This window comes from Podarcis liolepis, assembly GCF_965112155.1.
Source record: "Podarcis liolepis genome assembly, chromosome: 12".
Classification (NCBI taxonomy): Eukaryota; Metazoa; Chordata; class Lepidosauria; order Squamata; family Lacertidae; genus Podarcis; species Podarcis liolepis.
In genome coordinates this window covers 59230691-59254915 of record NC_139563.1, presented here as the reverse complement: position 1 = coordinate 59254915, position 24225 = coordinate 59230691, and the positions used below count along the sequence as shown (strand labels likewise).

At 49.8% G+C, this 24225-nt stretch overlaps 1 protein-coding gene and 1 long non-coding RNA gene across 2 annotated transcripts in view; one reads left to right on the top strand and one right to left on the bottom strand.

The window, feature by feature from the left end:
• Positions 1–24225, bottom strand: part of CNTNAP2 (contactin associated protein 2) — a 1020100-nt gene that overhangs the window by 155241 nt on the left and 840634 nt on the right. The gene's annotated exons all lie outside the window — the stretch shown is intronic.
• Positions 1–24225, top strand: part of LOC310690221 — a 41465-nt gene that overhangs the window by 2166 nt on the left and 15074 nt on the right. The window contains exon 2 of the long non-coding RNA XR_014517995.1: positions 6847–6959. This is a non-coding gene — a long non-coding RNA (uncharacterized lncRNA). The remainder of the gene's footprint in view (positions 1–6846; positions 6960–24225) is intronic.

Here is a 24225-nt window from a genome sequence, read left to right as displayed (position 1 = left end):
GGAGGCATCCTCCAGTGAAGACGATGACGTGCACCAGACAAAGCGGGAGCGCAGGAAGTTCCAACAGAAGTCCAAGGGCCAACCGGAATGTGCTGGCTGCGGAGGCAACCATTCCCGTGCCAAGTGTCGATTCAGAGACGCCATCTGTAGGAAGTGTTCCAGAAGGGGCCACATCGCTAAGGTCTGCCGATCGGCTCCGTCTGACACCCCCCCTTCATCGGCTCGCAAGTCCAAGTCTTCACTCCAGTCTACCAAGGAAAGTTGTTTCGCTCTCACCAACTGCCGCTGCCCGTCTGGAACCACAATTGGCCAAACCGACTCGCCTACGCGACGCAAGCTGAACGTCACGGTGCTCATTGAAGGAGCTCCATGTGACATGGAGATCGACGCCGGGTCTGCCCTGTCCATCGTGTCATGGAGCACCATCAAAAGACTGGTACCCAGAGTGTCCAAAAGGCAACTCGACTCTCACCGCGTACACCTGAGAGACTACCAGGGAAACGACATTCCCGTGGTAGGCGTTGGCCGGTTCCGGATCGCCTTCAAGGATTTTTCGGGCCTGCTCCGGTTGGTGGTGGTCGAAGGTCAGCGGCCAAGCCTCCTAGGGCTAGACTGGTTTGATGCCCTCGGCCTGGAAGTCACCGGCATCAACTGCATCTCTAACGCAGAGACTGAGGGTCTGGTCAAAGACTTTGCCGAGGTTTTTGACGGCACCTTGGGCCAATATACAGGTACGCCCATCTCCTTTAGCCTTGATCCGCAAGTCGCCCCCATCAAGCTAAAGCCACGCCGGGTTCCCTTTGCTCTCAAGGCTAAGGTGGACGAACAACTGGACAAACTGATCGCCCAAGGAGTTTTGGAGCCGGTTGACCACGCAAAGTGGGAAACCCCCATCGTCACGCCTGTCAAGCCAGATGGGTCGGTGAGAATCTGCGCTGACTACAAGTGCACGATCAACAAGGCACTTCAGCAGCACGCTTATCCGGTTCCTGTTGTCCAACACCTGCTGCATTCCCTGGGTGAGGGTAAGGTCTTCGCTAAGCTGGACCTTGCCCAAGCCTATCAACAACTGCCAGTCGATGATGCCACTGCTGAAGCCCAGACGATCGTCACCCACCGGGGGGCATTCCGTTGCCGCCGGTTGCAGTTCGGGGTGAGTGTGGCTCCTGGCATCTTCCAAAGCCTTATGGAGCGTCTCCTGCAAGGGCTTCCGGGCGTGGTACCATATTTTGATGACGTCTTGGTGTCTGCAGACTCACACCAGCAGCTGTTCGAGCGCCTCCGTGCCGTGCTGACCAGGTTCCAGGAGGCCGGGCTCAAGGTAAAGAGGGAGAAGTGCCAGATCGCCGTTCCACAGGTAGAGTTCCTGGGCTATCTTATCGATGCCTCCGGTCTTCATCCAACCACATCCAAGATCCGCGCTATCCAGCAGGCCCCCACCCCAAAGAACAAAACGGAGTTGCAGGCATTCCTGGGGCTGCTGAACTTTTATAACATGTTCCTGCCCCACAAAGCCACAGTGGCTGAGCCTCTTCACCGACTCCTTAGCACTAAGACGCCTTGGGCCTGGGGTCATCGGGAGACGGCGGCCTACAACGCGGTCAAGGCTCTCCTTTCTTCAGACAGTGTGCTGGTACAGTACAGTGAATCCAGGCCGCTGGTCCTTGCCTGCGACGCCTCACCTTTTGGCATCGGTGCTGTCCTTAGTCACCGTTTTCCAGATGGAAGAGAAGCACCGCTCGCCTACTTTTCCAGGACACTATCTCCGACGGAACGGAATTACAGCCAGCTCGACAAGGAGGCATTGGCACTTGTGGCTGGAGTGAAGAGGTTCCATGAATACCTCTATGGCAGGACTTTTGACCTCATCACTGACCACAAGCCACTCCTGGGCCTCCTCGCCGGTGATCGTCCAACTCCACCGGTCCTCTCACCACGCATGCTGCGATGGACTGTTTTCCTGGCTGCCTACCACTACCGGCTCATCCATCGCCCGGGGAAATCGATGGGCCATGCCGATGCCCTCAGCCGTTGCCCTCTTCCAGCATTTGTGGAAGACCCGGCTCCAGCTTCATCGCTCCTTCTGATTGAGGATCTTCCGGCAGCGCCTGTATCGGCTGCCACTGTGGCCTCCGCATCTGCCCAGGATCGCACCATCAGCCGGGTGCTCAACTGGGTGTGGAGGGGGTGGCCACAAGGGCCTTTTGCATCGGAGTTCCAGCCCTTCGCAACCAGACAACATGAACTCTCAGCTCATCGCGGCTGCCTGCTGTGGGGAGACCGCGTCGTGATTCCCCAGGGACTCCGTCAGCGCGTCCTGGAGGCTCTGCACGTTGGCCACCCGGGAATTGTCAAAATGAAGGCGTTGGCTCGGTGTTACGTCTGGTGGCCTAATATGGACGATGCCATCACTGCCTGGGTGTCCGCCTGTCAAGCGTGCCAGGAGTCGAGGCCTGCACCACCGGCAGCTAAGGGACACACCTGGGAGACGCCAAAGACACCCTGGTCGAGGGTGCACATCGATCTGGCTGGCCCCTTTCACGGCCAGACCTTTATGGTAGTGGTGGACGCCTATTCCAAATGGCTGGAGGTCGCCCTGATGCCCTCCACCACTACCGAAGCTGTCATCCGGGTGCTGCGAGGCCTGTTTGCAACGCATGGGTGTCCTGATGCCCTTGTCTCTGACAACGGACCGCAGTTCACGTCAGGCACGTTTGAGCGGTATCTTTTGGGACTGGGCATCCGCCATGCTCTAACAGCACCCTTTCATCCATCCAGCAATGGGCAAGCGGAAAGAATGGTGCGCTCGACAAAAGAGGCACTGGCGCGCCTGGACCGGGGAGACTGGCATGAGCGGGTCGCCGAATACTTGTTCGTGCAACACATCACCCCTCATGCGGCCACGGGGAGGAGTCCTGCTGAACTGCTTATGGGCCGCCGCCTCAGGTCACCGCTCGACCGGCTACACCCAGACTTTGCCGTGGCTGAACACCCAGGCTGTGCCAACGCACCACGGTCATTTGTCCCAGGAAACCAGGTCTTTGCCCGGAACTATGTGGGGGACATCCCTTGGGTGCCAGCCACAGTAGTGGGAGTCACTGGACCTCGCTCGTACCAGGTGGCACTCGAAGACGGACGCTTGTGGCGACGGCACATAGACCAGCTTAGGCGCAGGGTTGGGGACTTGGACACTACCGAGGTGCCCCCAACTGCGCTTGCGACTCCAGAAGAGACACGTACAGATGGCGAGGCCCCACCTACACCTCCCTCGCAAACTGCCAGCGTGGAGCCGAACCAAGCCGTTTCAGAACAGACTCAGACCACTCCACTTGCGGAGGCTCCACCCACAGCAGCGGATCCAGGGGAGTTGGTTCCAACGCCACCTAGGGTCGCACCACAGCCTCAGCGAGAACTGTGTGGCCCTCCGGACTTGGCTACCAGTCCCCGGCGGTCTGGCAGAGTTTCCAAGCGCCCAACTTATTTAAAGGACTATGTTGTTGGACAGGTATCACTGTTGGTCTAAGTATGGGAAATGTAACCAATATGCTTTTGTGCTTAATTGAACCATTACGCGTAGTGCTGTATATAAGGAAACCATTACGATTGTAACTAACGCCTTATCTCGGTGGGGAGGGGTGTTATGTAGTGTAGTTTCACCCTGGGCCAACAGGGGGATACTGTATATAGTTTTCACTCAGGTCTGTAGATAGTTTTCACTCAGGTCCGCGTCAGTTATTTTAGGCGGGAACTCTGGGCTGTTGTGGTTACAATGTTGACAGCCGGCTGCCTATAAATACAGGCCGGCTGAGCTGTTCGCAGTCAGTTCTATTCCAGCTTACCATAATAAAGAGCTACTTGAAGAAATCGCTGTGCCGGCTGCTATGTCAACCCACTCTAATCAGTGCTTTTTTTTCTGCCGGCGCTTTCGGGAACAAAGTTCCATCACCTCTCAGGTGGGTGCCATTGCAGGCCAGCACTCTCCCACCTGCGTCTTGCCTTTACATGCTTCTGGGATGCCCAAAATGAACATTTCAAGCAAAACGGAAGCTGGACAGCATGTGCAAGTCTACACTTTTTATAAGATTGATGGCTCCACCTAGCTCCTAGCCACATTTGGTCAATCTACAGCGCTGGGCTGTTTCGTATTTCCTTTTCTTCCTTTTCCTCAATCCCTCTCTTGTGTAATGGTGGTGGGCTTTAGGCTTTCCAGGCAGGCCTCTTCCATTGCACACATGTGCGTTTGCGCAAGGGCCCTTTTGAGCTGTCATAGCCACCCACCAGAATCAGAGAGAATGAGGGGGTGGGGGCGCATTTACCTGACCTGCACCAGAACCAGGGGTGACCCCCAAACCAGCCAGGGAGACAGCTTGCCGTAGCTTTTAGCACCTTCTGGGGCGATGAATGTGGCCGTTGTCAAACCAGCATCTGCTCAGGGCTGTCCCAAGTCGCCCAGCTGCAACAACTTCTGGCAGCTTCTTTTCTTTAATAAATGCACTGCCTCTAATTATTTTGTTTTATTGCTATAGCTAACTATTTCAAGTAATCATACTGACAACACAAGACATGTTTTCTCATTTGCCTTCTCCAATAATAATAATAATAATAATAATAATAATAATTTATTTATATCACGCCCTCCCCAGCCGAAGCCGGGCTCAGAGCGGCTAACAACAGTAAGTAAAAAGTAAAAATAAAAAGTAAAGGACCCCTGACAGTTAAGTCCAGTCGTGAATGACTCTGGGGTTGCTGCGCTCATCTTGCTTTACTGGCCAAGGGAGCCAGCGTTTGTCCGCAGACAGTTTTTCTGGGTCATGTGGCCAGTGTTATGTAGTGTAGTTTCACCCTGGGCCAACAGGGGGATACTGTATATAGTTTTCACTCAGGTCTGTAGATAGTTTTCACTCAGGTCCACGACAGTTATTTTAGGCGGGAACTCTGGGCTGTTGTGGTTACAATGTTGACAGCCGGCTGCCTATAAATACAGGCCGGCTGAGCTGTTCGCAGTCAGTTCTATTCCAGCTTACCATAATAAAGAGCTACTTGAAGAAATCGCTGTGCCGGCTGCTATGTCAACCCACGACTTAACACTGGCGACGAGGATGGGATGGATGGACATCAGAGCACAGCCAGATGCGGCCAGCCTCTGAACTGAGCTGAATCACTGAGCTGAATCACAGAGCGAAATCACTGAGCGAAATCACTGGGCAGAACCAATTCAGAGCTGACTGTTCTGGCTAGAGCACTGTGTTCCATCCATCGCCCTTCACGCCGGCATCGGAATCATGGCTTTACAACTTAAAAAGTAAAAATAAAAAGTAAAGGACCCCTGACAGTTAAGTCCAGTCGTGAATGACTCTGGGGTTGCTGCGCTCATCTTGCTTTACTGGCCAAGGGAGCCAGCGTTTGTCCGCAGACAGTTTTTCTGGGTCATGTGGCCAGCATGACTAAGCTGCTTCTGGCAAACCAGAGCAGCGCACGGAAACGCCGTTTACCTTCTCGCCGGAGCGGTACCTATTTATCTACTTGTACTTTGACGTGCTTTCGAACTGCTAGGTTGGCAGGAGCAGGGACCAAGCAACGGGAGCTCACCCCATCACAGGGATTCGAACCATAGACCTTCTGATCGGCAAGCCCAAGAGGCTCAGTGGTTTAGACCACAGCTCCACCTGCGTCCCTCTCTTTTGATAGTTGTACACAATTCCTTCACTTTATCCTCTTCTAGGATGCCTAGATGAGTGGTTTTCCTCTCATGCCAAGTCTACTCCAGGGGATGTGGGGATCCTGGTAGTGTCTAGATAGCTTGGTAGACCGGACCAGGGAGGAGTCAGTGGCTGTCATGCATGTTGCAACCAGTGGCATGGAGAAATGCAGTTGCGTTGTCATTGGAACAAAACTGAGCTTGCCAGGTAGGGGGTTGAAAGGCAGCGCTTTCCAGGTAGCCTTCTTTGAAATGCTGACCGTTCATGAAAAGGGCTAAGCTAAAGCTAGAGTAATTGTTGTTTTTTTCCAACTGTGTGTGTGCAAATTTTAGCTGTTTTTATATATGCAGTTCTATATATGTTTTTACTGTGTTTTACATTCTTCCGGGATGCCTCATGGGAAGTGATTAATAAGTTAATTAAACACTACTACTTCTAATAATGTTAATTTAGTACTGGGGATGTACTATTGGCCCCTTGACCAAATTGCTGAAGATGAGATGGAGATACATAATGAAATTATGGAAAATAAAGAGGCTCCCAAAGTAGGAAATATTGCAGTAATGAGAAACTTCAAGTACACTCATGTAGACAGGGCAAACACACTTCCAGTCACAGCAAAGACGTAAAATTTCTAGATACCATAAATTACAGTGTCCGAGAACAGGGACTGATGGAACTGAACAGAGGGAAGGTGATGTTCGTCTTAAACTTAAGAGGTGCAAGTGTTGTTGAACCAAATGGGAACAGTGATCACAGTGCTATCAGAAAATCCGACATGTGAATTTCAAAATAGAAGACCTCTAAAAAAGGAGGGGATTGGTAAACAAAAACACAAAAAAGCTGAAATGGCAAATCAAGTGAGTCAACTCTTGATTGTGTGAAGCCATAATAACAAAAGCTAAGCTAGAATATACACCACAGATCAGGAAGGCCAAGAGGATGCCAGCATGGTTAACTAGCAGAGGCAAAGAAGTGATCAGAAGCGAGGAGGCTTCCTTCAGAAAACGAAAGTCTTGCCCAAATGTGGATACTAATAGAGGACACAAACTTTGGCAAAACAAATGCAAACAATCAGATGCAAAAAAAACTCAGGAAGCCCATTGACATAAGACTTAAGACCAACAATTTTAAATTCTTTAAATAGGTTAGAAGCAGGAAACTGGCAAAGGAGGCAGACCCTTCAATGTGTGAAAGGAGGATAAGGAGATGGCAGAGAAGCTGGATGAATTCTTAGTATCTGTCTTCACAGCAGAAGAGGTAGGAAAGATCCCTGTGCCTGAACTCGCTTTCTTAGGAAAGGAGCCTGAGGAATGGAGGCCCCAAGTTACAGGACACAACGTTCTAGATCAAGGGTCAGCAACCTTTTTCAGCTGTGGGCCTCTCCACCGTCCCTCAGATCATGTAGTGGGCCAGACTATATTTTGAAAAAAATATATATGAACGAATTCCTATGCCCCAGAAATAACCCAGAGATGCATTTTAAATAAAAGGACACATTCTACTCATGTAAAAACACGCTTATTCCCGGACCGTCTGCAGGCCGGACTGAGAAGGTGATTGGGCCTCATCCAGCCCCCGGGCCTTAGGTTGCCTACCCCTGTTCTAGACCTTAGTGACAAATAAAAAACAAATCAATCCAGATGTCATCCAGCCAAGAGTTGAAGAATTTAAATAGTTCATTCTAATAACTTGCAAAAAGCTGGAATTTGACTGTTTTATTATTGTAATGGCTTCTCAATTCATCCCAATAATGTAAGTCCTTCCTTGATATATTCAAGACCCCAATTCAAAGGGCAATTGTGAATCATGATTCAGACCTCGCTGCCACCTGAATATATTCAAGCTGCACAAAAGATACTTGTTAGTTTTCTTGTTAGATCTTCACCCAGACTACGTCCTTCCCAACATTATGTATGTAACCCAGGGCTACACTTTTACCAACACAGGTAACCTTTTAGTGGTGACTAATTCTGTCATCTCTATACCACATGGAGCCATGCTAATGAACCTTCTCTGAAATCATGCACTCCCTTCTTGCTTCAAACAAACTCCTACAGCCCATTATATTTCTGAGTGCTAACTGCAACAGCTTTTCTTTGTGTGTGTGTGTGTGGGGGGGAATTTATCCAAGAATCTGTGAAGCAACCCCCCCCCCAATGTACATTCAAGCTGATCTACCCCTGACTGGCTGTAGCAGCTATAGGTTTAGCCAGTCAATACAGCCGCCTGGAGAGTCCCTGCCCCTCGTCTTCCTCATCAGTAAATGTAAAGGTACCCCTGACCGTTAGGTCCAGTCGCGAACAACTCTGGGGTTGCGGTGCTCATCTCACTCTATAGGCCGAGGGAGCCGGCGTTTGTCCGCAGACAGCTTCTGGGTCATGTGGCCAGCATGACTAAGCCGCTTCTGGCAAACCAGAGCAGCGCACGGAAATGCCATTTACCTTCCCACTGAAGTGGTACCTATTTATCTACTTGCACTTTGACATGCTTTCGAACTGCTAGGTGGGACCAAGCAACAGGAGCTCACCCCGTTGCGGGGATTCGAACCGCCGACCTTCTGATCGGCAAGCCCTAGGCTCAGCAGTAGCTGGCTTCTTTAGGCAACAGGGAAGAGGAACAAAGGAAGTTAAACTATAGCAGTTTTGAGCATCCATAGTTGCTGTAACCAGAGAGTGACTTTGATATACGCAGGATCTTGTTCACAGATTCCTTTACAAACTACCACAAGAAGATGTTTAGGTTTCTTAACCCTTAAATATATTGTACTTTCAAAGCACCACCTTCAAAGTTCTTGAGCAACATTTCCTCCCCTTCAGTGTTTTGCTTGTGTACTTATGATGTCAAAATCTGAGAAATGGTATTGTGTCAAACTGGTCCTTATTTACAGTGTACTGGAATGATAAATTTCCAGATGTTGGCCCATATGCATTGCTCTCTTCAGTAGGTTGATGATACAGTTCCTTGAAAGGAAGCATATTTATGGTTGCTACAACTTAGTTGAATCTTAAGGGGAAACCTTCCATCGGAGTTGGGGAGAATGTTCTTTTAAGAGCATCATTTTACACACGGGGCAGTTGGGTAATTGTTCTGCAGCAGGAGGCCCAGCTGAGTTGGACCCAACTCCATGGGAAATGGAGGTGCACCCAGGATTTCCTCTGGCCCCAGTGACATCTGGGATAACTAACTCCATGTTGTGATGTCACCTTTCTGTACTCACGAGTAATGGCGTTTAGAAAGCACCAGTGGCGTAGCGTGGGTTGTCAGCACCCAGGGCAAGGCAAGTAATTTGCACCCCCTAACCCGTGGGTTTGTGCCCCCTAACCCTAACCCCCAGATGTTGCGCCCGGTGCGGCCGGCCCCCCCTGCAACCCCCACACTACGCCACTGGAAAGCACCCAACTTGATTTCAATGCACAGGGTAAGTGCTGCAGGAAATGTGGGAAGGGGGGAGTCACCACAGCTGCTGCCCAGTTTTTGGCAGCAGCGGGGCTTCCCACCTAGGACAGGCCTCTCAGTCCAGACAGGCTGAAGGTTCTCATTATTTTGTAATTGGCAAGAAGAAAGGACCATTTCAGGCTCCAAGCTATGTAAAGGTTTCAAAAGATGCTATTTATAATAGTGGCTTTTAAAAAGAGTGATTTGAAGAGTGGGCTACAAATTGAGCTATAAACATGATGTTGATGCATCCGCTGGGGGCGGAAGGAGGCCTCTGTGATTGGCGTTAACTGAAATGTTCCAGTAAGACAAAGAAAAAGGAGAACTAAATAACTATCTTTAAAACATTTTTATCCTTCATTCGTGACAAATAATTATTGGCAATTGGATGTGCCAAGATTCGTAAACACATTAAACGCAATAGCACACAAGAAAGGTAATTAACAGATTGGGGCTGGGGAGCCCCCCCCCCTTCATTATGTAGATCACTCTGCTATAAAGTAACAGGGAGAAACAGATACTTCACTTTTGGACTGCTTGTAAACACTGGCATATGTCTCATAGAATTATTTTCATTTCAATTAGGCTGCTGTTTTAGTATCTTTTCCAGGAGGCAAGATGACCTTGTTAGAAAATGAAATGCTGCCTCGTTCATTTGTCGAAGACTTTATGGTCTGTTTATGAGGGTTTATGATTTAAGAACTGTTTTATGTTAGCAGCGTTAATATCCTTGGAAATCGGAAAATTGCCACAGGATTTTCTCACTGGGGATTTGAAATCTTGCATGCTTACTTAATGTTTGAGAGTGGTGAATGAAAGCAGATGGGTTTTGCCTTGGCATGATGGAAGATTTCTTCTTAAATATCCCAAAAACAGGGTGTAAATGAGCCACTAAACAGGTGACAGATCGAATTATCAATTCAAAGGCAGCTGAATCCTACAGGATATTTGTGACTTTATATGCCATTCCTACTGTAATAGCATTTGGTCACTTAATACACACGACGCAACCCTTAAAACAGTGTAAATTGTGAGGCTAATTTAAATCCATAGTGCAGAAATCGAACAGTGCAATTCTAGAGATGTCCACTTAGAAGGAATCCCTATTGACATCACCTGGACATGTACAGGATTGTTCTGTTAGAGTTGTTAAGAATATTTCCAATTAAAGTTAGAATTTTGGAAGGTGTTTGTTCAATAAAGCTATAGGCCTAGTCAAGTTAGACTGCAAGAGTGTTGAGTGGGAAATGAATGGTTGTGAAAGGCAATGCTGTGAGAAAGCAGCTGAAGAGCATGGTGTGCCAGAAAGCCACAATTGTGGCTTGTACTTGTAAATAGTTTTGAAGTTTTAAAACACCTGTTAAGGTCTAAAAAAAAACCTTATTTATTTGCTATTCAGCCTTTGATTAAAACAAAGAAAAGAAAGAAGGAATTTTATGGAAACGTCTAATTGTTGGGGTAAATGTGCAATTTCCATTTAAATAACAAGCCAACCTGGTGATTTTTTTACTCCTTATTTATCTCTCTCCCTTCTCTTTCCACACACTTCCCTGCAAGAAAACCATTTGAGATGTTAGAAATCATCTAGCTTGTCCAAAAAACCTGAGTGACAGCAGAGCAGACTTCAAATGCAATGCATTCAAGAAACCTCACAAATATGCAATAAATATAGAATAAGTTATGGTTTCTGGCTGAATGGATATGGAAGGATAATCCCTAGTTAAACACTGTATTTCATTTCAGACCTTCAGATATGATTTCATGGTTTATGAAGGTTGCAGCACCTTAATATCAAATTATAGCTTTGAAGTTGTATTGAGAGTAGAAAAGAGGGGGGAAGCTCCTGTGCATAAATGACAAAGGGAAGGGCTTTTTGAGAGAGAGAGAGGACAGACAGACAGACAGACAGAGACACAGAGAGAGCTCAGACTAATCGAATCACACTGTGTGACTGTAAAACTATATGCAACACATATTACAATAGAGCACACACACACATTTCTGATATATACCAAATGTATAATCACATTTTTGCTGCAATTCTAAACATGCTTACTAGGAAGCAAGCTCTCTGAGCCCTGTGGGACTTTCTTCAAAGTAAAGATTCAACCCACATCCCAGAAATGGATCCATAACACTCTGGATGAAGTAGAAGGGAAGGCAACTGTTGTCCCATCCTCTTCCTAGCATGGCCACCCACCCTTCCTCTCCGCACAATGACACACAGGTCTCAATGTGTGCAGCCGAGCAGCTGATGGGAGGGGTGGCAAATGAGATGAACCAAGAGGGAGGAACTGCAGAAGAACCACACCTGCTGTCTCTTGGACTTTCGCTTGTGGTTTAAAGACCATGTTGATTGTCCCCTGGCTGCTTGGTCACATTACGGTATATTCCCCCCCCCCCCCACAGCAAGTCATATAAACCACAGAAAACACAACAAGCTGCAGTTAATAAAAAAGGCACATGAGCTCATTTCTATCAAGATTAGCCATGGTTTATCATGTCTGAATTCAGGGTGTATTATCACTATATAGTACATCAAGTCTGATCTAGAAACTAAAGAACTAGTTTTATCTCAGCTCAGACATTGCTGTAATGAACTGCATTGTCATAACACAAGCGTTTGCAGCTGGGTCAAACAAAAGATAAATGAATCAAACTCTTCATTTACTCTTCTGAAATTAAGTAGAAGGAGCCAGGGATTTTTAATAAACATTTTGCATGATAAGCATGATTAAGCATGCTGTTGCTGAATGCCAAATTGGCTAGGAGTAAGACCTCCCTCATCCATGATATGATCAGATCAGATCATGGATGAGGAGGCTGGTCTGGTCTGCATCACTGAGACCTGGGTGGGTGAGCAGGGTGGAGTTGGTCTCCCCCGGCTGTGCCCACCTGGGTACTTGGTGCAGCCTCAGGGCAGACTCGGGGGGCAGGGAGGGGGAGTTGCTGTGGTCTGTAGAGATTCTCTATCTCCAGGCTCTCTGTGGAGAGAACGAGAGTCTGTGTTCTGACAGAGCTGATCTCAGAGGCAGTGCTCACGACTTCCAGACCCCTGGTTCTGGAGCACTTCAAAATCCATGGCAAGGTGACTGGCTCTGGGGTGGCTCAGAACTTCATGGGTGCCATGATGACCATGGGGCTGTCCCAACATGTCACCCAGCACATGGCAGGCCACACTCTGGACCTTGGTGATCTGTAAGTGGGGGACATTGATATCACTCCCTTGTCGTGCTCAGATCACTTCCTGTTGAGATTTAGGCTTTCAGCACCTTTCCCCCTCTGCAGAGGTGGGGGACCTGTGAGGATGGTCTGCCCTTGGAGGCTGACGGATACAATGGCTTCCCAAATGGTTCTGCAGGATTTTTTGGCTGATGTGACTGGTGCTGCTCTTGATGCCCTGGCTGGCCTCTGGAACATCTGAATGGCTCAGGCCATTGAAATGATTGTCCCTGGGTGCCCTCTCCCACTTTGTGGAGCCCATTTGGCTCCCTAGCATACTCCCTAGTTTAAAGACAGTCTCAAGGCAAATCTAAAAAAATGTAGTATAAACACTGACAACTGGGGAACACTGGCCTGCGAGGGCTCCAGTTGGAGAACAGCCTACACCAAAGGTGTCCTGGGCTTTGAAGACACTCGAACTCAGGACGCAAGGGAGAAATGTGCTAAGAGGAAGGCACGCTTGGCAAATCCACACCGTGATCAACTCCCGTCCAGAACCCAATGTCCCCACTGAACAGGGCCAAGGGCTCTGATAACCGGAACACGGGAAGTCATCCAAAAACATTGAATTTGGAACTGATTAATTGGCTTTTTTGATTGTATTATGATGTGGTATGATTTGGTATTGTATTAATGAAAAAGTTATAAAAAATATATTTTTAAAAAAAGAAAATCCAGATAAGACTGAGGCACTGTGAGCAGGTGGTTCCCTCGTCCAGATGGCTGGGAGGTTGCCTGCTCTGATAGGCTTACATGCCCTCTGAAGGAGTGGGTCCGCAGCTTGGGGGTCCTCCTGGATCCTTTGCTGTCACTCGAGGCTCAGGTGGCCTCAGTGGCCTGGAGTGTCTTCCATCAGCTTTGGCCCAGTTGCAACCTTATCTGGACTGGGAGAGCCTAACTTCTGTTTTCTATGTTCTGGTAACCTCTAGGTTTGGTTACTACAATGTGTTATATGTATGGCTGTCTCTGAAGATGGTTCTGAAACTTCAGTTGGTGTAGAATTTGGTGGCCAGTTTGTTCACCAGGGCAAAAGGGTTTGAGCATCTTACACCGATCCTGGTCCGACTTCACTGGCTACCAATTAGTTTCCGGGCCCAGTTCAAAGTGCTGGTTTTGACCTACAGGCAGCTCCCCACTTGCACAGGGGTTGTGCTTGGGGTCATTGTGTGTGTGCTGACAGGGCATGCGAAAGCCCACTCTGCCCCATTCCTCCCCCGCCCCTTTCCACCCCCTTCTGGGGCTAAAAATGGCATGCGCACCAGTGGTCACATGTGCCTTGAATGCGTGCAGGATGGGAGTGGCCTGTAGGAAGCCTTAAGCAGCTCAGGCCCACAACACCTCAAGGACCACCTCTCCCCATATAAACCAACCCACACTGCTGCGTTCATATTCTGAGGCCCTTCTTTGTGTGTCTCCTCCAAGAGAGGTCCGGAGGGTGGCAACGCGAGAACATGGCCTTCTCTGCAGTGGCTCCCTGTTTGTGGAATGCTCTCCCCAGGGAGGCTTGTTTGGCACCTTCATCACATATCCATAGGTGCCAGGCAAAAACATTCCTCTTTTACCAGGCCTTTGGCTGATTAATATTCTATGGCCTTTAAAATGCATTTGTGGGAGGTGGGATTATTGTTTTGTTCTGTTTTTCTTTTGAATATTTCTTTTGTGTTTCTCTCCTGTATTTTGTCTTGTGAACTGTCCCAAAATCTTTGGATAAAGGTTGGTATATAAGTTCAATAAATAATAACAATAATAAATAATAATTCACTTATTTGCAGGAAGAAAACAGCATTCCAAATACAATGACTAGCATAGCAGCAATGTAACTGTGATAAGTTGTTATTTTTACAGTATCAATTCCAAAATTAACTTAATTAAGGGGCAAAATAAATGGGAGCAGCAACATTTGTTTAAGCATATGCTTACCCCATTCACATATAAAGCAGAGTGAGCGAATCTAGCAAAAGAGTGGAGACAATTACACCCGTTGGCATATCCCCACATGCAAAAGGGTCTCCATGGAGCACTTGCTCTCACCACAGGTTAAGGGCCAAAAAGATCAAAAACCATGCAAAAGTTTGACAACATCCTTCTGAGAAGCAAAATTGAGGAACGATGACGTTCCACAATGCAAGCTTACAAGGTGCATGCAGTGACTGGTTGGGACAAGGTAGAAGTGAACTCTGCTCACCATAGCGTGGGCTATGCCCACGGAAATGAACTGAAAGTGGCCAAAAAGTGACAGCACCTATCTGGAAAGCCTTGCTACTTTTTCCTTTGAAAACTGTGGGAGCAGATGAACTGCAGGCCCATTCCACAATCATTCACAGCTACCACCACCAATTGGTTTTAAAAAACATTTCTGTCATGAGCGTTATATGGTCAAACTTAAGATGAGAAATGCAAGCAAGGAAAAATGAAAGGGAAGAGGCAAAGTTGTCCTATACCAGGGACATGAGAGAGAAATCCAAACCAAGGAAAGAATGGGAAGGGAAAGTCAAAGGGGGGCAGAGAGAGAGAAGCTTTCTAAAAGAAGAAAAAGAGGAAGACAGATAAACGTCCAAAGGAACAGACTTCATCTTTGAGTGCAACAGCAAACAAAGGACAAAAGTGAGAAATGGCACTAGAAACAGGTTTAGCAAGCCACTGTTTGATGCAAGCCGAAGTCCTCTGACAGATGTTCTTTTGGGTGTTCACCTCTGCAGTTTGCTGAATAACTGGCTCACACCACCAAGAGCTCCTTGTCAGGCTCGCTGCCTTGCTGTCCGGTGAATACATTGTCAGCTAAGCAGTGCAATATTGAAATGGAATAGAACCAAGTGTCTGTGACTAAAAGGGATTCCTGAAATTAGCAGGATGGGAAGAATAGTTCTTACCAAATGATACATTTCAAACTAAATATGAAAGAGCATAATTTTATGTTCATTTCAAAGGTTTGTGCTGTGTAATGATGCATTGAATTGTTTCATAACAAAAATAACTTTTAAAGTTTAATGTTCAATATGCCATACAGCCATCTTTGCAACAAAATGTTCAAGAAGGCAGCAAATGAAGTAGGGCTTCATTTCCAAAGCCCGTAAAAACACTACTGTAGATTCAGCAGAGCATTGAGGGTCACTTTACATCTGAATGCAAACTGCTCTAGTGTCATATATGCAGAGTGAAAAAGACTCAAAGGGGAAATAAGTGAGAGAGACAAAATGAAAATACTAGGGGCAAAATCTGTCCCATGTTCACAAGTGAAGTCAAAAACAGGGCAGCCAGATCAATGCACGTACCTTGCTGCCCTGCCACACATATAACATAGAATGAGAACCAGTGCCCTCACATAAGTCCTTGTTACATTTTTCAATATAGACCCTGGTTCTCATTATATAAATGACTTGATGAGGTGAGGGATGTATGACTGAAAATAGAACCAGTACTTTGCTACATGCACAATCTATTGCAGTTGTGTAAATGAGCCCAGAAAAGTTCCTAGTCTGTCACCTCCTCTGCAGCCAACAAGGAAACTCAAGAGACTCCCTCTTAGCAGGCCAGTAAAAAAAGTTTGCCTTTTACCAAGTGGACTGGTAGGGGATGGCTGGGTATTTGCCATCCCATCCTCGAACACACCCATTTCCATGCTAGTTGGGAAAGGATTTCTCTCTCTTCTACAACTAACATGGAAACCAAGAGGATGAAGGATGGAGTGACCAACCCCTCTTCTCCCCCTGCACTCCCTCCCCAGCATGGAAGTCCAGGTTGCTTATGGCTACTAGAGCAGTTGCCCAGTACAAAGCTGGTCTATGCATTTGAGCTCTGTCAACTAAACCTCCACCTCCAGCTTTCATGCCAATAGAGAAAACCTTGAGAGTATGGATGCCTTGTGTGCAGCAAGAGTCCTCACACACATAGTACACTTGACAGACCCAACCCCTCTTTGAAAAATCACTCCCACTCCCAACGAAACCATTCTGAATGTCTCCTAGGTAAAGAGAAACAATCACTTATTTGCATATTGATTACACAGTCATGGAAATGAAAGGAGCTCTCATGCTCAAGATAAAACATTTCCTTCATTATTATCTCAAATGAAAAATGCACTCTAGTTTCAATGATTTTAAGCACGCACAAAGAGGACTTGCTTACATGGGCAGCTACTTTATCTCAAACAGGTTGAAATAATTAGGAAAACTTAAATGCCTGGTTGTATTAGTATTTCTTGCTTCGAAAAATTTTTGCTTCGAGAAATAAACTTGATGAAATCACTACAAGCCACCCATTGAAGCTCAATCCAGATGCACTGTTTGGAAGCAAAATACCTGCAGATGGCAGGTAATGAGGTAGATTTAAGACAAGGTGGTCAGCCTCCTCTGGATGGTGGGGGGTTCACAGGTTCACAGTCTGGGGCTACTTTCTGACCGCTTTTGTTACTTGGTAGGCAGGTAGCAATGATGGCAAGGACTGCCTTCTCTCCTGCTATGCTGGATGTATAGCTTAACACAGCGACTGAAAATGTGTGAGCAATGTAAGTGCCGGGACTCAATTTGTACTTGGGATCAAAGCAGAAAATTCCCGGATAGTTTAGAGAGCTCAATACATTAACAAAAATTGAGAAGAACACACTGCAAGACTGCTGACATTTTTCCTTTTGCTAGTGACAGATGCAAAAACTGAGGGCAGCAGGAAGGCTTTTTAGTGGTCATTTGGCACAGGGACTATCTTGTTCTGGGTTTTTGGGTGCCTGGATTTAGCAAGTGCCATAATTTAATCAATGCTTTGAGAACTGAGGTTAGACACTTAGTAGCTGGGCTCAGTTTCCCATGTCCAGGTAAGCCTGATAATGGCCAAATTGTTAAGCAAACAAAGGGGACAGGGAGATGGGTGATTAACAAAGCAGAGATTCTGTGCCAATTGGAAAATGGGTGAAACTGCTCCCTGAGCTGAGAGTTAGCTAGAAGAACAAAGGCCAGCAGTGGAGTGCAATGTTAGAAGTTCAGTGAGTGGGAGAGCAGGGCCACAGGCAGGATGGTGTGTAACAGTCTTATCTACTGGTCCAAAATACTGTGGGTGCTGGTCAGAAGGAATTGCCCCATCATCCCCTCTAATATTAAATTTTGTGAGCAAGCAGCTCTCTGTTTGGAAGCAAGGTTGCCAAACAAGAAAGGGTTTCTGCTTAGTGGCAGGGGGCTTCTCAAGTATGCAGCCTGGAGGTTAAAAGGAAAAATATTTTAAATTTAAAACAAACAGAATCCCAACAGCCAACAAGTGGCCTGCAGGACCTAGTATGTGATGTTGAGAGGATTTGAGCCACGTAATACTGAGGATGTCCATGGTGGAAGTTGTAGGGAGGAAACCCAGGAAGGGATTGATCCCTTGAGTCACCTACAGCTGACCTTGGACCTTCCCACCTGGCGCTTTACCCCTAGAATTTTGACACCTAGAATCCTAGAGTTGGAAGAGACCACAAGGGCCATCGAGTCCAACCCCCTGCCAAGCAGGAAACACCATCAGAGCACTCCTGACATATGGTTGTCAAGCCTCTGCTTAAAGACCTCCAAAGCAGGAGACTCCACCACACTCCTTGGCAGCAAATTCCACTGTCAAACAGCTCTTACTGTCAGGAAGTTTTTCCTAATGTTTAGGTGGAATCTTCTTTCTTATAGTTTGCATCCATTGCTCCGTGTCCGCTTCTCTGGAGCAGCAGAAAACAACCTTACTCCCTCCTCTATATGACTTCCTTTTATATATTTGAACATGGCTATCATATCACCCCTTAACCTCCTCTTCTCCAGGCTAAACATGCCCAGCTCCCTTAGCCGTTCCTCATAAGGCATCGTTTCCAGGCCTTTGACCATTTTGGTTGCCCTCCTCTGGACACGTTCCAGTTTGTCAGTGTCCTTCTTGAACTGTGGTGCCCAGAACTGGACACAGTACTCCAGGTGAGGTCCGACCAGAGCAGAATACAATGGCACTATTACTTCCCTTGATCTAGATGCTATACTCCTATTGATGCAGCCCAGAGTTGCAGTGGCTTTTTTAGCTGCCGCGTCACACTGTTGGCTCATGTCAAGTTTGTGGTCAACCAAGACTCCTAGATGCCATTCACATGTACTGCTCTCAAGCCAGGTGTCACCCATCTTGTATTTGTGCCTCTCGTTTTTTTTTGCCCAAGTGCAATACTTTACATTTCTCCCTGTTAAAGTTCATCTTGTTTGTTTTGGCCCAGTTCTCTAATCTGTCAAGGTCGTTTTGAAGTGTGATCCTGTCCTCTGGGGTGTTAGCCACCCCTCCCAGTTTGGTGTTGTCAGAGCTGCTTGAAGATCCTAGCTCACACAGGATCACGCTAGCCAGCGATCATTAAGTAAAAGTCTTTATTGAATTACAGTTTCCATTCTCACGCTGCTGCGCGCAACTCTACGTCTAGTAGCTAGATCGGCGAAGCTCCGTCTGAGTCTCCGCCCCGTGTGCACCAACTTAATATCCTAGCCTTGCTCCACCTTTTCCGCCTGACTGTCCTCCTCTGGGTCCCTCTACCCCCCGGGGTTTCTTCCTTCCGGGATTCTTCTGACGCTGACCCGGACCCTCCTGCCTCCTTGCGCCGGGCTTTAGGACCTGGCTCTCTTTCGGGGCTGCTTACTGCGCCGCCTTCCTCTGCATTTGAACTTGGCGCGCGCGCCCAACCTTCCACTTTCCTCTTAACCGTTTCTTCGCTCCCCGATGGAGGTGTGGCCACTCCTGACTCATGCCCTCCCTCCTGTGGTGAGCTGCCAGCGCTTCCCCCCTGGCTCCCTTCCTCTTCCCTGCTTCCTGGCGGTGACGCTGGTCCCGATTTCCAGCTGCTCTCCCCTGAGTCCCCTCTGGCTCTATCTTCCTGGGGTGCCCCCCTAGACTCCCCTCTTGCCCTGGCCACTGGTGCTCCTTTCTGTGAATCCTCTGATTCACTGGAAAGACTAGGAGATCTCGGGTCGTCGTCATCACTCATCTTTTCTTCTGCCTCCTCCCCTTCGCTCTCTGTTTCCTCCCTTGCCCGTGCCTCTGCTCCTAAACCCCTGACATCCATCCCCCCCTCGAAGCCCCCCATTCCCCCCTCCCCTCCTTCCGGTGCTGGAGCTGGGGGCTGCTGTTGCAAAGGGACGAACGTCGGATATCGGTCGCTTCCCGTGGCGGGCCTCCATCTGAAGTCTCGCGGGTCTTCCTCCCTACTCTCGTCGACAACGGTCACCTCCGCTTCCATCTCTGTGCCGCCGTGCTCGAAACCAGGGTCGTCCCCGAAAACGTCCATGTCCGTCTCTCCCTCACTTCCTCCTGGCGGTGTTGCTCGTCCTGGGCCTTCCAGCCACCGTCTGCGGAACTGCTCCTCTGGTCTATCGTCCCACCAATACGAGGGTTCTGATGCAGATCCCGAGGGTGACCCCTCCGGGGAACGGACGTCTTGTGTCGGGTCCTCGTCCGAGTCGAACCCCCGGAAAGTGCTGGCCGAAAGCGTGGGCGTGAAAAGCCAGTCGTCGAAAAAGTCTGCTGGCATAGGTCTATGGGGAAAGAGGGCATGAAACTCGTCTTTGAGGAGAGGTTCGTCCAAGGCGTAGCCCGGCACCCAGCTGTTCGCACTGGCCGGGGTGCCCTCCTTGGCGAGAAAGTATTCTACCCCCTCTTCCCCCCATCTGGAGTCCAAAATCTCCGTGACTTCGTTGATGCGCTCCTTCTGTGCCACTCCCGCGTGCCCTGTTCTGTCTCTGACCGGACTCGGCGCTGTTCCAGGTTCCTGGAACCTGTGCGGTGCCTTGTAGGGAGTGAGCACCTGTGGAATACCGGATGCATTCTGGAACCCTCCGGAAGTGCCAGTCTGAAAGCTACCGGGTTGACCTGCTCTTCGACTTGGTAGGGCCCCAGTTGTTTATGCCCTAGTTTCTTCTTGGCCAACGACCTGGCCGGCACTGCGTGGGCTGCTAACCAAACCCAGTCTCCCACGTGGAGCTCTTCGCCAACCCTTCTGTGCTTGTCCGCTTGTACCTTGTATGCGTGCTTGGCCAGCTCCAGGTGGCGCCTCAGCTGATCGTGGACTTCCTGCAGCTCCGACGCGAACGCATCTGCTGTCTGCGGCTCCCCCTCCCCCATTCTTTCCAGTCCCGGGAAGGATCTGGGGTGCCTCCCGTTGTTGGCGAAGAACGGCGTGACCCCCGTGGACACGTGCTTCGTGTTGTTGTAGGCGAACTCGGCAAGCGGCAGGTAATCCACCCACGTCGCAGGCTGTTGATTTGCATAACATCTCAGGTACTGCTGCATGATGGCATTGACCCGCTCCGCTTGCCCGTTGGTCTGCGGGTGTCTCGCCGACGCCAGGTTGATCTTGACGTTCAGGAAGCCCATCAGCTTCTGCCAGAAATTCGAGATGAACTGCCGCCCCCGGTCGGACAGAATAGACCGTGGCAGACCGTGAACCTTGAACACGTGGTCTATGAACAGTTTGGCGGTTTGCTCCGCCGTGGCCACCTTAGCACACGGAATGAAATGCGCCATCTTGGAAAACAGGTCCACCACCACCAGCACTGCCGTCTTGCCCCTTGAGCTGGGCAGATCCGTGACAAAGTCCAGGGCCACCCTTTCCCAAGGTTCGACCGGAGTTTGCAGCGGTTCCAACAGTCCGGCCGGCGGTTTGTGCACTGGTTTGGCCCTCTGGCAGGTGTCACACCTCGCCACGTAGTCTGCGACCTCCCCTCTCATTCCAGGCCACCAGAAATCCCTGGCTACTAATTCCACCGTCTTCTCCTTGCCAAAGTGCCCGGCCGTGGGCGCGTCGTGCAGCTGCTGCAGCACCTTGGCTCGAAGTTCGTCTCCCGGCACGTAGATGGCCCCTTTACGGATGAGCAATCCATCTCTTAGCTGGAAACCGTCGGCCGCTGCCTTGCCCCTTTGCACCTCTGCCATCTTTGCTTGTGCGAAGGAGTCCCCCTGCAACGCTCGTCGCACCGCCTCTAGGTCCACGGTCGCCACGGCGCACGCCCACACTGTTGGTGCGAAGATGTGCATGGCGGCCGCTGGTGTTGCGTCCTCCAGATACTGTGGCTTACGGGAGAGAGCGTCTGCCATGATGTTGGTGTCCCCCGGGACATACTCTATTCGGAAGTCGAAGTTCGCAAAGAACTCAGCCCAACGTATCTGCCTCTGGTTCAGGAACTGTGCCGTGCGCCAGTGCTCTAGATTCTTGTGGTCCGTGCAAACCTGCACCGTGTGCTTGGCGCCGATCAGAAAGTGCCTCCACGCCTTGAACGCTGCGTGAATGGCCAGCAACTCCCTGTCCCATATGGTGTAGTTCTGCTCGGACTTGCTGAGCTTCCTGGAGTAAAACGCTCCCGGTCGCCACACCCCCTGCGGGTCTTTCTGCAGCAGGACCGCCCCCACGGCTCTGTCCGAGGCGTCTGTCTCCACCCTCATCGGCTTGCTGGGGTTGACATGAAGCAGCTGCTCTTCCGACGCGAAGAGACGCTTGAGTGCCTGAAAGGACTGCTCCGCCTGCTCTGTCCAAATGAACTTCTTTTTCTTGGAGCTAAGCGTGTCAGTGATGGCCGCCGTCTGCATCGCAAAGCCCTTGATAAACTTGCGATAGAAGTTCGCAAAGCCGACAAACCGTTGGACCTCCTTCCGGTTGCGCGGGCTCTTCCAATCCAACACCGCTCGAACCTTGGCGCTGTCCATGGCGAGCCCCTTGTCAGACAGCTTGTAGCCCAGAAAATCCACCTCCGGCACGTCAAATTGGCACTTCTCCAGCTTGGCGTAGAGCCTATGTTGCTTTAGCCTGCTCAGCACTTCCTTGACGTGTTTGTCATGCTCCTGCTGCGACTCCGAAAAGATCAGGATGTCATCTAAGAAACAGACGCACGTCTTGTAGAGAAGTCCCGCCAACACGTGATGCATAAATGCTTGAAAAACGTGGGAGCCATTTTGCAATCCAAAAGGCATAACTCTATATTCGTAGGTCCCCAGTGGCGTGAACATGGCTGTCTTCCACTCATCACCCTCCCGCATGCGAATGAGGTTGTACGCCCCCCGCAGGTCCAACTTGGTGAACACTCTGCCCTTCCGTACCTTTGCGAGGAGGTCGTCAATTCGGGGCATGGGGAAGTCCGATGGCCTAGTCACACTGTTCAAAATCCTGTAATCCACTACGAGTCTCTTTTGGGGCGTGTCCCGCTTCTTAACAAAGAATACGGGACTGCCCCCCACTGCCTTGGACTCCCGGATGAAGCCGCGCTGCAAATTATGATCAATGAACTCCTTGAGTTCTTGCAGTTCGTCCTCTGACATGGAATACAGTTTCCCTTTAGGCAGCGCCGCCCCCGGCAGCAGGTCAATTTTGCAGTCATATGGTCTGTGAGGGGGTAGCCTGTCCGCCTCCTTCTCGCAGAAAACTTCCAAAAATTCAGCGTACTTGTGGGGAATCGCTTGCAGCGTGCCTAGCAGCAGCTGTGACTCCTCTTCCTCTCCTTCCTGCCTGGGCACGATGCAGTGTTCAGCACAAAAGGAAGAGCCGAAGGTCAGCTGCCTCTGGTACCAAGCCATCGTTGGGCTGTGCTTGTCCAGCCAACTCATGCCCAATACAATGGGCGTGTCAGATAGTTGAGTGACGTTGAAGCTGATGATTTCTCTGTGATTCCCAAGTCGCATCACCATTGGTGGCGTCTGCTTCACCACTTGCCCCCCGAGCAGCTCCCTGCCATCCACCGTGACAACCTGCAGGGGCAGTGTGGCCGGCAGCAACTGCACAGCGTGCCTGTCGACAAAGTCCTGCCCTATAAAGTCCGCATTGCTGCCTGAGTCAATGGTGATTGGCACGTCCATGGTGATTCCATTGGGCAGTTGGAGAGACGCTGTGAGCCTCACTACTGGTTTGGGCGGGAGGGGGTTCACGGGCTGTAAAATCGCTGGGGACTGCGTCACTAACACGTCTGGCTGGGCCCCAGTGCCTCTTCCTCCAGCCAGACAGCCTCGTTTCCCTGCTGTGGTCCTCCTTGCTGTGTTGCTGCAGGCACCATTGCTGAGGCTGCAGTGAGCTTGTGGGGCCTCTGGGGACACTCTTTTGCCATATGCCCTGGCTCCTCACAGACGTAACACTTCCTGTTCCCTCTAGGAGGCTTCGCTTTCACTGCTGCCGGTGCTAGGGCTCTGGTTGCTGACTGAGCCCTTGCACCTCCAACCTCCATAGGTTCGGCTCCTCCTCCTGGCGGAGGCGTGGATTGCGCCCGCGCTGCTTCTCTGGGAAGGAAGGAGGGGCCCCCGGCTGGTTCGCGCCCTCCACGCCCTTCGTCCCTGCTCCACGGACGTCCTTCCAGCCTCACCCCCACTGCCAGTGCCCTCTGAACGACCTCCTGGGTGGTTCGGGGTCTCTCCCCCCTCGCGATCTCATCTTTAATCGAGTTGTGCAGCCCCTCCCAAAAGAGGTCTCTTACAGGAGCCGAATCTCTGTCCCATTCCAGGGCACTGACCAAGGCGAAAAAGCGGGCATGATACTGCCTGGCGCTGGCCCTCCCTTGTCTCAGCCCATGCACCTCCTTCCGTGCAAGATCCACGTCAATACTTGATAAAAAACACCCATCCATCGCTTTAATAAAGGCATCTGCATTCTGGAGCGCCGGATCCTTATCTCTCCATAAATTGCGTAGCCATGCTTTCGCATCCCCATGCAAATGGGACATGATGAACCCCACTCTCTCTTGTTCATCTCTAAAGTCTTTATGCAGCAGTTGCAGTGCGCACAGTACGTCGGCTCTAAAGTTGGGATACTGTTGCAGGTTCCCATCGAAGTGAGAGACCAGCCCGCCTGTCCGTCTCGCCAACCCAATTCCCTCCTGCCGGGGTGTCTGCTTTGTCAGCACGTCTAACCTGACCTGGA